This window comes from Helianthus annuus, chromosome 7 (genome assembly GCF_002127325.2).
Source record: "Helianthus annuus cultivar XRQ/B chromosome 7, HanXRQr2.0-SUNRISE, whole genome shotgun sequence".
Taxonomy (NCBI): Eukaryota; Viridiplantae; Streptophyta; class Magnoliopsida; order Asterales; family Asteraceae; genus Helianthus; species Helianthus annuus.
This window is the reverse complement of record NC_035439.2, coordinates 111,792,701-111,806,550: the sequence shown is the minus strand read 5'-3', so window position 1 is coordinate 111,806,550 and position 13,850 is coordinate 111,792,701. Positions and strand designations below refer to the sequence as shown.

The following is a 13,850-nucleotide window of genomic DNA, read 5'->3' as shown; positions in this document are numbered from 1 at the left end:
TAAAATGTCGTATCTTAAAAATTATAATGAGGAAAAAATATAGTTAAAATTAACTATAATAATAAAATTATAAAAGGAAAAGGAACCTATTAAGTAGAAACACTTTTAGTATAAGATAATATATATATATAAAAAGCTGTTAATTAATTAAAAAGGTTAAACTAAATATAAAAATTCTCAAAAGTAAAATGTTTTGTCTCTTCAATTTTAATAGGGACAATTAGTTGAACACAGTACCTCGGACTAATTTCACCTGAAACTGTTTGCCACTCTCTTTGTTTATTTTTTTGAAAGGAAAAAAAAAAAAAAAAAAAAACAATCGGGAAATGTTGTTGCAAATCTCACGGGACAAGTCACAACTAGCATTTAACAACTAGTACTATTATTAGGTTTTTCCCGCACCATGCGATTGAAGTTTGGTCATTTTTTTCCAATGTTATGTGGCGTGAGACTAGGTCACTATCAGCTTAACTAATCAGAAACTATAAAAGCGAATATTGATACTGGATATGATAATGCCAAAACCTTAAACCTTAATAAAAAATTAAACTCATTTAATATCATTGCAAAATTATAGAAAACCAAAATGTTGCAAAAATGAAAAACCCTAAAATCCATTCTTTAAAAAGAAAAAACATATAAAAAGACAAAATAAGTACTAGTCGAGCTTGGTTGATACCTAAACCAAATACCTAAAACCACATATCCGTTTACCCAAACTATATACACGGAATTCTTTATTTATACTTTTAGTTTCCTTAACGCATATCTATTAGTGACATATTTTAGTAGGTTCATTAAGTAAAAATGGAATATGTATATAATAATATCATTTATATTTTGTGTGTTATGTAGTATATGAATAAAACTATATAAAAACTATAATATTATTGATTATAAATAATAAACTTATATGTATGTAATGTATATTTTAATTTATAAGTTTTTATATAAATAAAATTATACAATAATTATAACATTAAAAAAGAAATGTATTTGGAAATCCCAATCAGTATCTTTTAACAAATTAATGGGTATAACCGATACCCGATGGGTATTGGACCGTGTATGAGATATGATTTTACAATCAGAAATAAGTATAAAATTACCTATACCTGACCCAAATCCAGCCCATTACCATCCCTATATGTCACTAGACACACTTATAAGTAATCTTAATCGTATCTTATCTTAAAATTTTGTTTTACAATTTCTAAATTTTCATTATTAATTATTAAATATATCATTTATTTAAATCATATAATATACGAGTTTTTAAACTAATAATAAATAAATAAATAAAACAAATAATCCCACATGTCACACATATTGATTGTTTTACTTTATCTTTTACTTATATGGCAAATGTTGTGACACATGTCTTGTTGCAATTGTTTTTCTTATTTATATATTTTTTATTATTAACTCTTAAATTTACTTCTAAAATTCATCTATCTTTTACTTTGTGTTTGTGGGACTTGAACATGTATTACTTTGGTGGAGTTAAACATCCAACACCACTAAATAAGTAGAGAGTGACGGAATCAAAAGTTATTAGTCGAGGGTTCATCACAAAATTATAGACTCTGTTGATCATAACTTAGTGGTTCAACTTATATTTATTTAAAAAAACTCAACTTTTTTATTTAAAAAGCTAACAAGTTAACACACCTCTCAACCCTCCTATGATCCAAAGGTGACATCAAGGTGGTTTCTTATTTGAAGTATATAATTTTAAATTCTATAATTTATGAGAAAATGAAGTCCTTGAATTGAAAAAGAATCTTATGAAAACATAAAAATTGAATTCCGCTGCAAATGGGCCCCACCGTCCAACACTTTTTCGCTATATAATTTCTCCACCCAACCGTAACCCTTCATCCCTCCTACTCACACCTCAACCCCTGAAAAAACCTACGCTTCTCACCTTTCACAAAACTAGGGTTTTTCTATCCCTAACCCAATCATGAGATGACAACTCAGCAATACTTCGTTTCGATCTTACCATCTACTGTCATTGCTTACTGGTGCGGCATCTTCAAGATTCACATACCGTTCAACTCTATAGTTTCTGGGTTATGAGAATCTTGATGATGCTGCATCGGAAATCAATTGACCACTTTAAAAATCAACGCATCAAATACGATTTTGTTGGATCTCATACAAACAAAGGTAATCTTTATTATTGTTTTTATTGCTAGTTTATGTGGTTGATCTATCTGTTCATATTCATTGGTGTTTTGAACATTCCTTGTGAAGTTGATACATGAACAAAAGTATAGCAGATCTTAGGCTATAGACGGTGAATATATTGTTTCTAGCATAAGATTGTAACATCTGGTATCTCGTATCACTAATATTATCTGTATCGATATTTTTTTTTTTTTGTTATTTTGAATGGAAACTTCTCTTGTATGACTAATATCATCTGTTTATAACAATTTTTTTTTGGTTGTCTAGGGAAACTTCCTAGAAGGTCAATTACCTTAGGCTATAGACGTTTAGTTTCTCGTTTCTAGCTTTAAGATTGTATTGTATCACCAATATTATTTATCTATACGGATATAGTTTTTGTTATTTTGAATGGAAACCTCTCTTGTATGACCAATATATCATTTGTTTAACGGATATGTTTTTTGGTTGTCCATGTAAACTTCCCAGAAGGTCAACTATCTTAGGCTATAGACAGCTTTAAGATTGTAAAATTTGGTCACTCATTTCACCAATATTATTTATCTACAGTAGTAAAACCTCTATAATTTAATATCCGATAAATTAATAACCTCGATAAAATTAATAATTTGTTCAGCCTCAACTTGGGAGCAGTACAAAATTGGACCCCAATCGATATAAGATAATAATTTTTTGAAATCCAAATATAAATATATTGGTTCCAACGAAACTATAAATTAATAATTACTAAAATATTTCAAAATTCTAGGATTGTCTAGTAAAAATGAATCTATAGTCACTTCTTTTTTTATGAACTTCAAATCTATACAGAATTCATCTTTAAATCTCCCTATTGCACTTAAGATTTGAAGCACTGTATTCTCGTATTGCAACAAAAAGTAGTGAAGAGTTGTTGCCGATTGCAAGACTTCTTTCCGAGTGACCGGTTCCAAAGGTACTTTATCATTAGACATTTTATAGTGATCAATCTAGATCTATGTACATTGAACTTGACAAGTTCATTAATGTGTGAATGTACATGGGAAATTTGAAAGTTCTAGTTTCTGTTTTATTAAAATAGGTAAAGTGAACGAAAATGGAAATTTTGAAGGTCGATACATTAATTTGAGAGTTGCTCATGAATATAAGCCAACTCTTTAAATTAATAATTTATTAATTTATCGACATAATAATATATCGCTAAATTAATAAAATATCCCGGTCCCAAAATTACTAATTTATAAAGGTTTTGCTGTATACGGATATAGTTTTTGTTATTTTGAATGGAAACTTCTCTTGTATGGCCAGTATATCATCTGTTTAACGGATTTGTTTTTTGGTACAAGGTCATTCATCCTAGGATCATGGATATTTGATCATGTGGACAGAATATAACGATGTGGAGTTTGTCTGTGGTGTCACAAACATAACAGCACCATGTATCCAATTACAAGATCTGCTAAAAGAATGTTTATGCAACAGTATATCTTATCAGGGTGTGTCTTAATAAAGTTTTCTTTGAGTATTTGTTAACATGTATGAGTCAATATATATACTGCTTTCTGTTTTCTTAAGTTATAAGATATTCTGTACGGATCAATGTAATCTCTTCCTTAAACACAAGAACTACATCTAGCATGGATCAACAACTCGCCAATCTTTGGTAAGTGTTATTTATATCTTGGAATCTTGTTTTTTCTTCTTGACTGGGGTATACATAAATTAAACTACCTGATTTGCTTTATACACGACACATACATACCTCCATACTAATGTGTATGTATATATATGGTGTACCTATGTATACATGATACATACATATATTCTTAGAAGCGAGTTATATTTAATAAGATTTGATTATTGTTTCATAACAATCATAAACTTAAATGAAGCCTTAGTAATGGATTTTCGTCAAAGTAGACTTCGGATATTTTGTAATCGGTGTGGAGTTGTGGTTATTTCTTGTACTTCTAACTCCTTGCTAGTTCTTGTTTAATAACGTTACTATTTTCGCTGTCCAAAAGCCGTGGGAAAAGGCTCTCTATCATCTGGGATAGAGGTATAGTTTGCTTGCATCCACCCCTTTTGACACTCTACCAATAGCTTACCAACAACTTTGTTATTGGTGAAATTTTACTATATATGTGTTGTTTTGATCTCCAAAAGATAATCATCATCATCATACTCAGTAAATCTCACCAATAGCAAAACTAACGTAGCGTCTCAGGAGAGTAAGATGTAGACAACCTTACCTCTACCCCATAGGAATAGAGAGGCTGCTTCCGTTGAGACTCCCGGCTCAATAGTAGTTTTGCATCAGGCCTTGGACATAAGGCACATAACACTCAACAATTAAGACAAAGGCCGATTAGTGCATGTACTCCCTTGTCTTTTGGCTATCAACGCCACCACATGATGCATGATTAACCATCCCTTCTTTTAATCTTATTTTCACGAAATTAGTAAATAACGTTAAAAGTAGTGCACTTTCACTTTTGCCCCTGAGCACCCACACATATTTACATTATATGTGCATACCGCAAGCGGGGCGTGTATCTCCAAAAGATAAATAAACTTCAAATGTTAGTTGTCCTTAGATAAAACTGTTAGATCCCTTTTAGTATGCATCACATATGCTTAATTAGTTCTTTGCCTGATTCATATGCATGATTGAAGAATATTATGTATCCATTATTGATCAAGTAAAACACATCTTTAATTCGACAACTGGTTGGCTTTAATTAATTTCTGTTCTGTGAACTGATAGAGAAAATTCATGAGAAATATTGTAATCTTATGATGAATGTTGCAGACAAATCTACTAAATTTTATTGGATGGAAGAACATGTGGTTGTGGTGTTCTTTTGTTCCAAAATTATTGACCCTTAGTACTAAATGATGGTGATAGCTGTTTGTTTCAAACTCCAACGTTTTAGATTTTAAATTTTCAATCTCTATCTTTTATTTTCAATTAAATAAAAATGGAAATGTAGTGATATATATTACTTGATGATGCAGCTGTGTAAACAACATGACATCATTCTAACCTTTGTTGATAGAAACTGAAGTGGTTTTCGTGGGGCATACAATTATATGATTACTGCCCAAGTGTCATTTTGATGGTTCCAATCAACATTTCGATGACACATTATATAATTGGTTTGTCATCTCCACCACCATTTGGTTAAAAGTCTCAAATTATAATTGAGAGATCTAGTTCCAACAATACCTTGTTTCATGGGAACAATTATATTACATGGGATTTTATGTCTTCGATATCATCCCCCGAGAAAACAAAATCATTCTAATACATTCTAGGGCCAAGATCATTTGGAGGAGCTTTGTATAGAGAAAATACATAAAGCGAGAGGTTTGTTAACACGACACTAAATATGATAAATTATCCTACCAAACGATAGAAGATTTGCTTTCCATAAAGTGCTTCCTGAGGAAAAAAAAAAAAAGCATTCTAATACATTATAGGACCAAGATCATTTTGGAGGACCTTTGTAGAGAGAAAATATATAAATCGAGAGGTTTGTTAACACGACGTTGAATATGAGAAAATTTCCTACCAAACGATAGAAGATTTACTTTCCATAAAGTGAGTTTGCACTAAAACTTTGAAATAAATGAACTCGAATTTGAGGGTTTCCTCATACTTGTATCTACATATAGCACTCGTATTTTGCAAACCTTTGATGTTGCTATTATTTGATTTGCCATATTCCAAAATAAAATGGTTCCAAAATTCTCCACTCTTAAACTATACGATGTGGAGGGGCTTAAAAGAATGACGTGGAGCGACATGTGGCAACCACGTTAGCATGGTGGCATGGAGAAAAAAACACGGGGTGGGAAAGTGGCGTGGAAGAGAATTAAAAAATTTAAAAAGAAAATAAACATGAACCAATAAAAACAAACCTAAACTACACCCACCAATCAAGGGCCTCCACCTCACCCAATTTGCCCCCACGCCGGTGGAAATCCTCAAGCCCCAAACACAACGCGGGGCATGGGGTGGTTTTGTAGGTGTGGACTGACAACAACGCCGTGTTTCCACGCCCACACCGTGTGGTCTTAACATGTAACGGAAGACTTAACATTTTTACACGTTCATCCAACTAATAGCTTGCTGAAGTCCCAAGCCAGTTTTTTAATTAGAAAGATAAGTATAGAGTGTATTATTGTATTAAACATTCAAATCTACTCGTCAAAGATCGACCATTTGTTCTTTTAATTTTGTGGTGTTTTACGCGAAACATACATTATAAGCACAATTTTTAAAATTCGAATAATTCAAATATTGGAAATTTAATTCGTTGAACACCCTTATATTTAAATACCTCAATTTTTAATCTGAGGATAGTTGACTGATTAAATAAAGCCAACTCAAATTTACTAATTTCATGCTTAATTCAACTTTAATTGGGCTTCTTATCGGACTCTACACATACAAATCAAATGGACCATGCCCAAATAATCAAGGGTCGAGTTGATTCTTTTTATAAAACTTTAGAAATCACATAATTTGCTTTGGCCATCCCATATGCATTTTAAGTCAGATACATTTAGGAAGGGATCATTGGACATACCAAACAATTGTTTACCAATCTGGTTGATTAGTTTATTAAATCATTACACTAACTTAATTTAGTCACAAATCATTGATTTGTCCAAATCACCATTCTTAGGATTTCAACATGGATTAACATCCAAATGAGTTTCCATGATGATCATAGTTAATTCTCATCATATTGGTGATCAGGGGCGGTTCTTAGAAGGCCCGTGGCAGGGCCACGGCCCGGGCAAGTTTTCGGCCGTAGTGCTAATTTTTCGCATTTCGATCGAAATCTTTTATGTATACTATGTTTGGCCCGGGCTTGCCCGAGCTTTTTTTAGTGCCCGTGTCTTTCGGCCCTGACACGTTCAACGGGCAAGATCCGCCATTGTTGGTGATGATTATAATACACTTTTATATAAAGTTTACTCTCTACCATCACTGATCAAAATCCATCAAGATCAAACACTTGTAACCAAACTGAACACTTATAACCAAATTCTTGATTTAGCTACCTAATTAAAACTGTACTAATCAACACGTTCCAAACATAATATGTGATGACATTGTAAGCCCATGGGTGCCTTATACATGCACTATATCAATTCTAGAAACCCACTTGAAACTAAATATAGTAAGGATGTGAAAATACGAGACCACGGGGCTCACACATTTTCATTCAGACTTAACATTATATGGCCTCCAACATTGAATTCACTCGACCATCTTCTCTTGTCGGCATAAGACTTTTGTTGATCTTTAGCAACCTTTATATGCATGAGTTCCATCAATGTTCTTAGTGGTAGCTTTCGCAATTTCCTTCCCACCAAGCTCACGTTGACTGACTCCACCGTGACATATTGGAGTTCTGAACTTTCTACCGTACACATCATGTTCTTGAAAATTCAAATAGTACTTTTGCTTTCACTGTCGGTAAGTAGTATTATTCAACAATATGATGCTCAGCTTCTTCTAAATTTTCTTCTTGGATCCGGAAGTAAATCGTTCGTCATGACTAGAAACAATAGGCAGTGGCACTATGCCATGACAATACTTCCCTCAAATAAAAGTTTATGATTCGTTCAAAGAATACATCCCTTGGATCAGTAGAAAATGAGTACTCTAATTACTAATCAGAAAACCACCCAAATAGCTCAAAATCCTTTCGTCATGATTGCTAGTTTCGTCAAGATTGCCATAGGCACGACGGTGAAATTACCTGTAAAACTCGCTTGGCTCAAGGATCGAATCCAAGTTTCCTTGGGTCTTCTATCATTGTCCGCCAATGTCTTACTCTGCATCAAGTGGGAATTGAACCTGCATCTTCCATGAGAAATGCAAGTTATCCAATACTTGATCTAGAGATCATTGGCTGACCATCTGCATTCTTGTTTACTTCTTTTGAATTTTCAATTTGGTCAGAACTTTCATCTTCTTCAACATCCAACACGTCAATGGTTTTTAGGAATCTACTCGGTTTGATATCATTAATGAGAACCATTATGTTTTATCATATGAAATTGAAGTATGTAAAAAAAATTCACTCTCACCAAAAGAAGTCAATAACCATCAATTTCTACGATGGGGTCATTTTAGATTTGATTCAGAATGAGAAGCTATTAAATTACTTCTAAGAAATTTTATCCTGATTTCTTATGAAATTTCTCTTGAACTTTATTTTCCGGTTTAGGATCAAATACAAAGGCTCCTAAAAATAAAAAGTGTAAAGACTCCTAAAAATAAACCCACTACACAAAAAAAAAAAAAAAAAAAAAAAACCCTAAACACCCACCACCACCCAAAAACCTAACCTCCCCCCCTTCAAAAAAAGTGTTTTTTTGGCCGGGGGGGGGGGGGGGGGGTTTAGCTTTTTTGGATATGTTTGCAAGCAAGAAACTTTCCATGGGCCGGGCTTTACAATTGAAAATCTTTACGACGGCATTGTCATGATAACCCGCCATTTTATTAAAAAAAAATTGACGAAACATTTTTGTCACAAATCTGTTGATAAATCTACAACCTTAGGATCTATAAGTAATTTGTATCGTTTTTTATATAGATTTTAAAGGTTCATGACCTAACAATTTGTTAAATTTATTGCATTGAGGTAATTTCAAATTGGTGCCCTACTCAAGATTTTCATGATCTTTGTGATAAGAAACCAAATTAGCTGCTTTTTTTTAACATGTACTCGTTGTTCACAATGATGCCCACCGTCCTCACTTCTCAGTTCTCAATACATATGTACTACTATGTTTTTATTATAAAGTGGCATTTACATTTATCAAGTGAATAAATTCGAAACTAGAAATAAAAGTGTTAGAACTTTTTTAAAGGGAAACGTAAATTGTCATTTTTGTCCCCGAGGTTTGATAACTTTTGCGACTTTCATTCAAAGATTTGTTTTTCCGCATCTGAGCCGTTGTGGTTTCAAAATCTTGTCATTTTCATTCCTGAGGTTTAACAATTTATTGCGACTTTCGTCTCTTCAGGTTTGGCCCTCAGGGACCAAAATGATAAGAATTTGAAATCACGAGGACCCGGAAGTCGCAAAAATAACCAAACCTCGGGGATGAAAATAACAATTTACTCTAAAAGGAAATACAAACTAACAAAAGAAATACAAATTAACATGTGCTAAATGCTAATGCAAATGGACATGAAAATGAAAATGGGCTTAAAAGAGTTCAACCCACATTATGGATATTGTGGGCTTAAGTAGACATATAAGTAGATAACTTATTTTGGTTATTAATGTCTTTATATTGTGAGCTTAAGTAGACATATAAATAGATAACTCATTTTGGTTATTAATGTCTTTATAATTATAATTTTCGATGATGTTACTTAGATGGCTTTTAAATTTTTACCACAAATATTGTTTTTTATCCGGTGACGTTAATTTATTCCTATTCACTTTACTTTTGTAACCCTGATTTTGATTATCATCACACATGGCATGCAATAATATTATGAAATCATAAGAATTTGAATGAAAGAAAGAAGAAAAAACAATATTTTATCAGATTAGGATGATTCGTTGTTTCCTTTTACTTGGCCAAATGATTAAATAATACGTGTATATCCTTAATACTTGGTGTTTTGACTAAACTAGTTTTATATCCAGTGCCGCGTTGCGGCGAGCTCAACCGGATCATTTTTGGTGTGATAACACGTAAGCCTTACATTATAAAACCTCATAACACAATCACGCTAAACATAATCCTTCTTGGTGCAAGAACATGATATGCCGAATGTATTTTTAACAAAACAAACAACTCATACTAAATTGTATCGAATAAACCAAAAATGTATCTTTAACAAAACAAACATCTTATAATATAGTATCATGATATGGTAAAGATGTTTCTCTCCCAAAAATGGACATAAACTCATAGATTTGCAGGAAAATTTACCTAAGCTGAAAAAAATGGACAACTTTTTTACACGTTTTATAACTTACAATTTTCCTAAAGTAATTAGCTATTCTTTGTTAAAGATAATATATGGTATTAAAAGAGAACTTACCGTTAGAAACCTATTAGCTATACCAGCTTCAAAGCTGTTTCGGTTTCTTGTGGGTTCGGATAACGTCACCAGTACCGACACTTTTTTTATATAGTCTTTCTTTATAAGATTTCATCAAATTCTATTTCAATTTGTTCTATTAAAATCAGTTATAATATAAACTGGCCTTTTCAACCACAAAATTACAGTGATTCCTTTTGTACTCGGATCACGCACCGCAAGTATAGAATCAAATACTTTCTGTTTGACCCATCGGTCTGTGCGTGATTCAATACAATTACATATTGGTTTGTAGCTGGAACACGCACCGGAAGTATAGAAGCAAATACTTTCAGTTTGACCCGAAAAGTAAAATCATTGAAACCGACCTCAATCCATCACTTTATACTCGGATCACGCACCAGAAGTATAGAAGCAAATGCAATCGACCGAACCAGTTCAAATTGTTTTATTCAAATCATTTTAGTTTATAATATACTCGAGTTGTTTCCATTATTTCTTCATTTTTCCAAATCGAATTGAATAGTTGGTGTTGTGTACAATGATATATAAGCAAATGCAGCAACTTAAAATGAAGATAGAGTCGTAATACTTACTGTTATAGTCTTATAGTCTGATGTTGGTGTAGTCTTGATGCAAATCCATAATAAAGCCTATGCAGCTGCAAAACATCATTATTACATAAAATCCCTTACTCCGAAACTAAACTACGAATAATTAGGTTTGTTTAGATTGAAAAAAAAAAACAACATACTCCACTCCTGGAGAAACATCTAGTAGTGATGATGTTGGAAAACCAGCAGCCCAACCTACGGGGTGGAGATGATGGGGTCGGTCATGCATTACACATTTTTAGGTTAGCAGATTCGATGCAGGCGTACTAATGGATACCTTTTTTTAGTCGGTAATCACAACCAACCAGTTAAACACCAATATTTTATCCCTTAAATACGGCTCAGTAAAACATAAAACACCGATAAGCATAACCAACCATTGCTAGTTGTCACAAAGTGTAAAAGGCTCAGAATGACACTTCATCATCGCCGGTACCAACAAAACATGACTCAATGCCGCTACGGCTGCAAGCATAGTTGCCACGCCAAGTGGCAAGCCACCATCATCGCCGGATAACGCTTCAAATCCCAACATCGACGAGATTACAACTACCTCAACAATAATTTCATAAAAAAACAACAGAATGGCAACAGTTAGTATCTTCATTCTTGAGAAGTTCCTAAAACTTGACAAATGAAAAAAAAAAAAAAAAAGAAATCAAGAATATAGTCGGCTACACAGGCATTTCCCATCCCAGGCTCAGAGTTTTAAAGCCTAAAATAGAAATCCATGGCTGCAAGGGGGTTGCAAGTGAAAACTTACCATCCACCATCCTTGCCAAGCCAAGGTTACATGTTCATCAATTTTTTAGTCATATCCTTGAACTCATCATAGCCACGACAGAAAAGCTAATCAACGTAGGCATAAGAACTGACAGCAGACAAAACACAATATCAAAGAAATACCCTAACAAACCAATATGGCTACACAGGTCAATCGGAACAAACCACGAACACAAACACCGTTCGTTTCCCAGACTTTGAGAGTGAGAGAGAGAGAAAACCCCACAAAACAAAGACACCAGATGGTGATCGCGGTGGTGGTGTGACGGTGGTGACACACCGGTCACCGCCTCTCTCTTCTCTCTCCCTTTTCCCTCTTCCCGTCCTCTCTCATCTGAAGCAAACCGGAAAGAACCCAGCGATCATTCGTAGGTTAAAAACCCCACAAAACAGAGACGCAAGATGGTGACTGCGGTGGTGGTGTGACGGTGATGACCCTCCGGTCACCGCCGCTCTCTTCTTTCTCCCTTTTCCCTCTTCCCATCCTCTCTCATCTGGAGCAAACCGGGAAGAGGGGTATGGTGTTAACCTGGAAGACACGCGTCAGATGAGGGGATGACCGCCCAAGTAGGCCAATTGGAAAAAAACCACGAACAGAAAGACTGTTCATTCCATTGGTCCCCACAAAACAGAGACGCAAGATGGTGACTGCGGTGGTGGTGTGACGGTGATGACCCTCCGGTCACCGCCGCTCTCTTCTTTCTCCCTTTTCCCTCTTCCCATCGTCTCTCATCTGGAGCAAACCGGGAAGAGAGGTATGGTGTTAACCTGAAAGACACGCGTCTGATGAGGGGATGACCGCCCAAGTAGGCCAATTGGAAAAAACCACGAACAGAAAGACTGTTCATTCCTTGGTTTATTAATATTAAAATTAAAATTAAAATATTAATATTAATATTAATATTAATATTAATAGATATTAATATTAATATTAATAATTAATATTAATAATTAATAGCCAATTTCGACAATATTTTTACTAGTTTTCTCTAGCATTTACCTTAATTATAAGTTGTAAATTATTATTCTGTTTAAAATTCTCTACATATACAAAAATCAATTGCTTTCGTCAGCCGGCAATAGTGCCGGCATTCAATTGGATAAAAAGGGCGGCCGCCATAATAGTGCTAGGCACCTGCTTGGCACTTCCCTATTAGTCCAAGAAATTTACGCTTTTATCCCTTTTAAATTACAATTATGCCATCAGTTAAAAATTATGTTTTCGCCCCTGTTTAAAAATAAATTTACGCTTATGCTCCCAGCTAAATATTTCAATTTTTCCCCGGTAAAAAATTACGAATTTGACCCGTTTCAGTTCACACTTTTGCCATTAGTTTTTTTCCCTTAAATATACGATTTTGCCATCAGTTCAACGTTATGTTTTTGCCCACGCTTAAAAATAAATTTACGCTTTTACTCCCGGCTAAAAATTCTAATTTTCCCATTGGCTAAAAATTACGATTTTGCCCCGTATAAATTGATACTTTCGCCATTATTATTTTTTCCTCACAGCCAGGTTACGATTAATTTTCCCATCGGCTAAAAATTACTTGCCCCGTATAAATTGATACTTTCGCCATTAGTTTTTTTTCTCACAGCCAGGTTACGATTTTGCCCTCAACTTAAATTAACATTTTGCCTTCCTGGTGACATTACAAGTTTGCCCCCAGTGCAAAATCACAGTCGTGCCGGCAACTTCCTGGCACTCGCCCATTGGTCCATTTAGTTTACGATTTATCCCTGAATTAAAATTATGATTTGACCCTCAGTTAAAAATTACGTTTTTCTTATCGTTTTAGTTTTTTTTTTTTTTTTTACCAAAACTATAAAGGTTTTTTGTTTTAATTGGTTTACTCGATTTTATTTTTTTTTCGTGTCAAGATGTTGCCTAACACTGGCTTATTAGTCCTGAAAAATTACAGTTTTCCCCTGAGCTCAAAAATACGGTCTTATCATCGTTTTTATTTTTTTCCCTAGCAAAATTATAGTGATCTTTTTAATTGGTTGTAAATTATTCGGTCATCGCCCCGCAAGGCGGGCGGAGCATCTACTAGTGTTATATACAAAGGTTATTCATGTCGTGCGTGGAGGTTGCAAGTTGCAAATTTATTTGTATATAATCATCATCCTTATGTTTAGATTATTCTAAGCAGACGTCGGGTATGTTTGGCAAAAGTAGCTGGTGGCTGGAA

General features: G+C 33.8%; 1 long non-coding RNA gene across 1 annotated transcript; it reads left to right on the top strand.

The window, feature by feature from the left end:
- Positions 1 to 1,901: 1,901 nt before the first annotated feature.
- Positions 1,902 to 3,772, top strand: LOC110939476. The gene is made up of 2 exons (XR_002592285.2): positions 1,902 to 3,127; positions 3,519 to 3,772. It is a non-coding gene; the product is annotated as an uncharacterized LOC110939476 (long non-coding RNA).
- Positions 3,773 to 13,850: the final 10,078 nt, after the last annotated feature.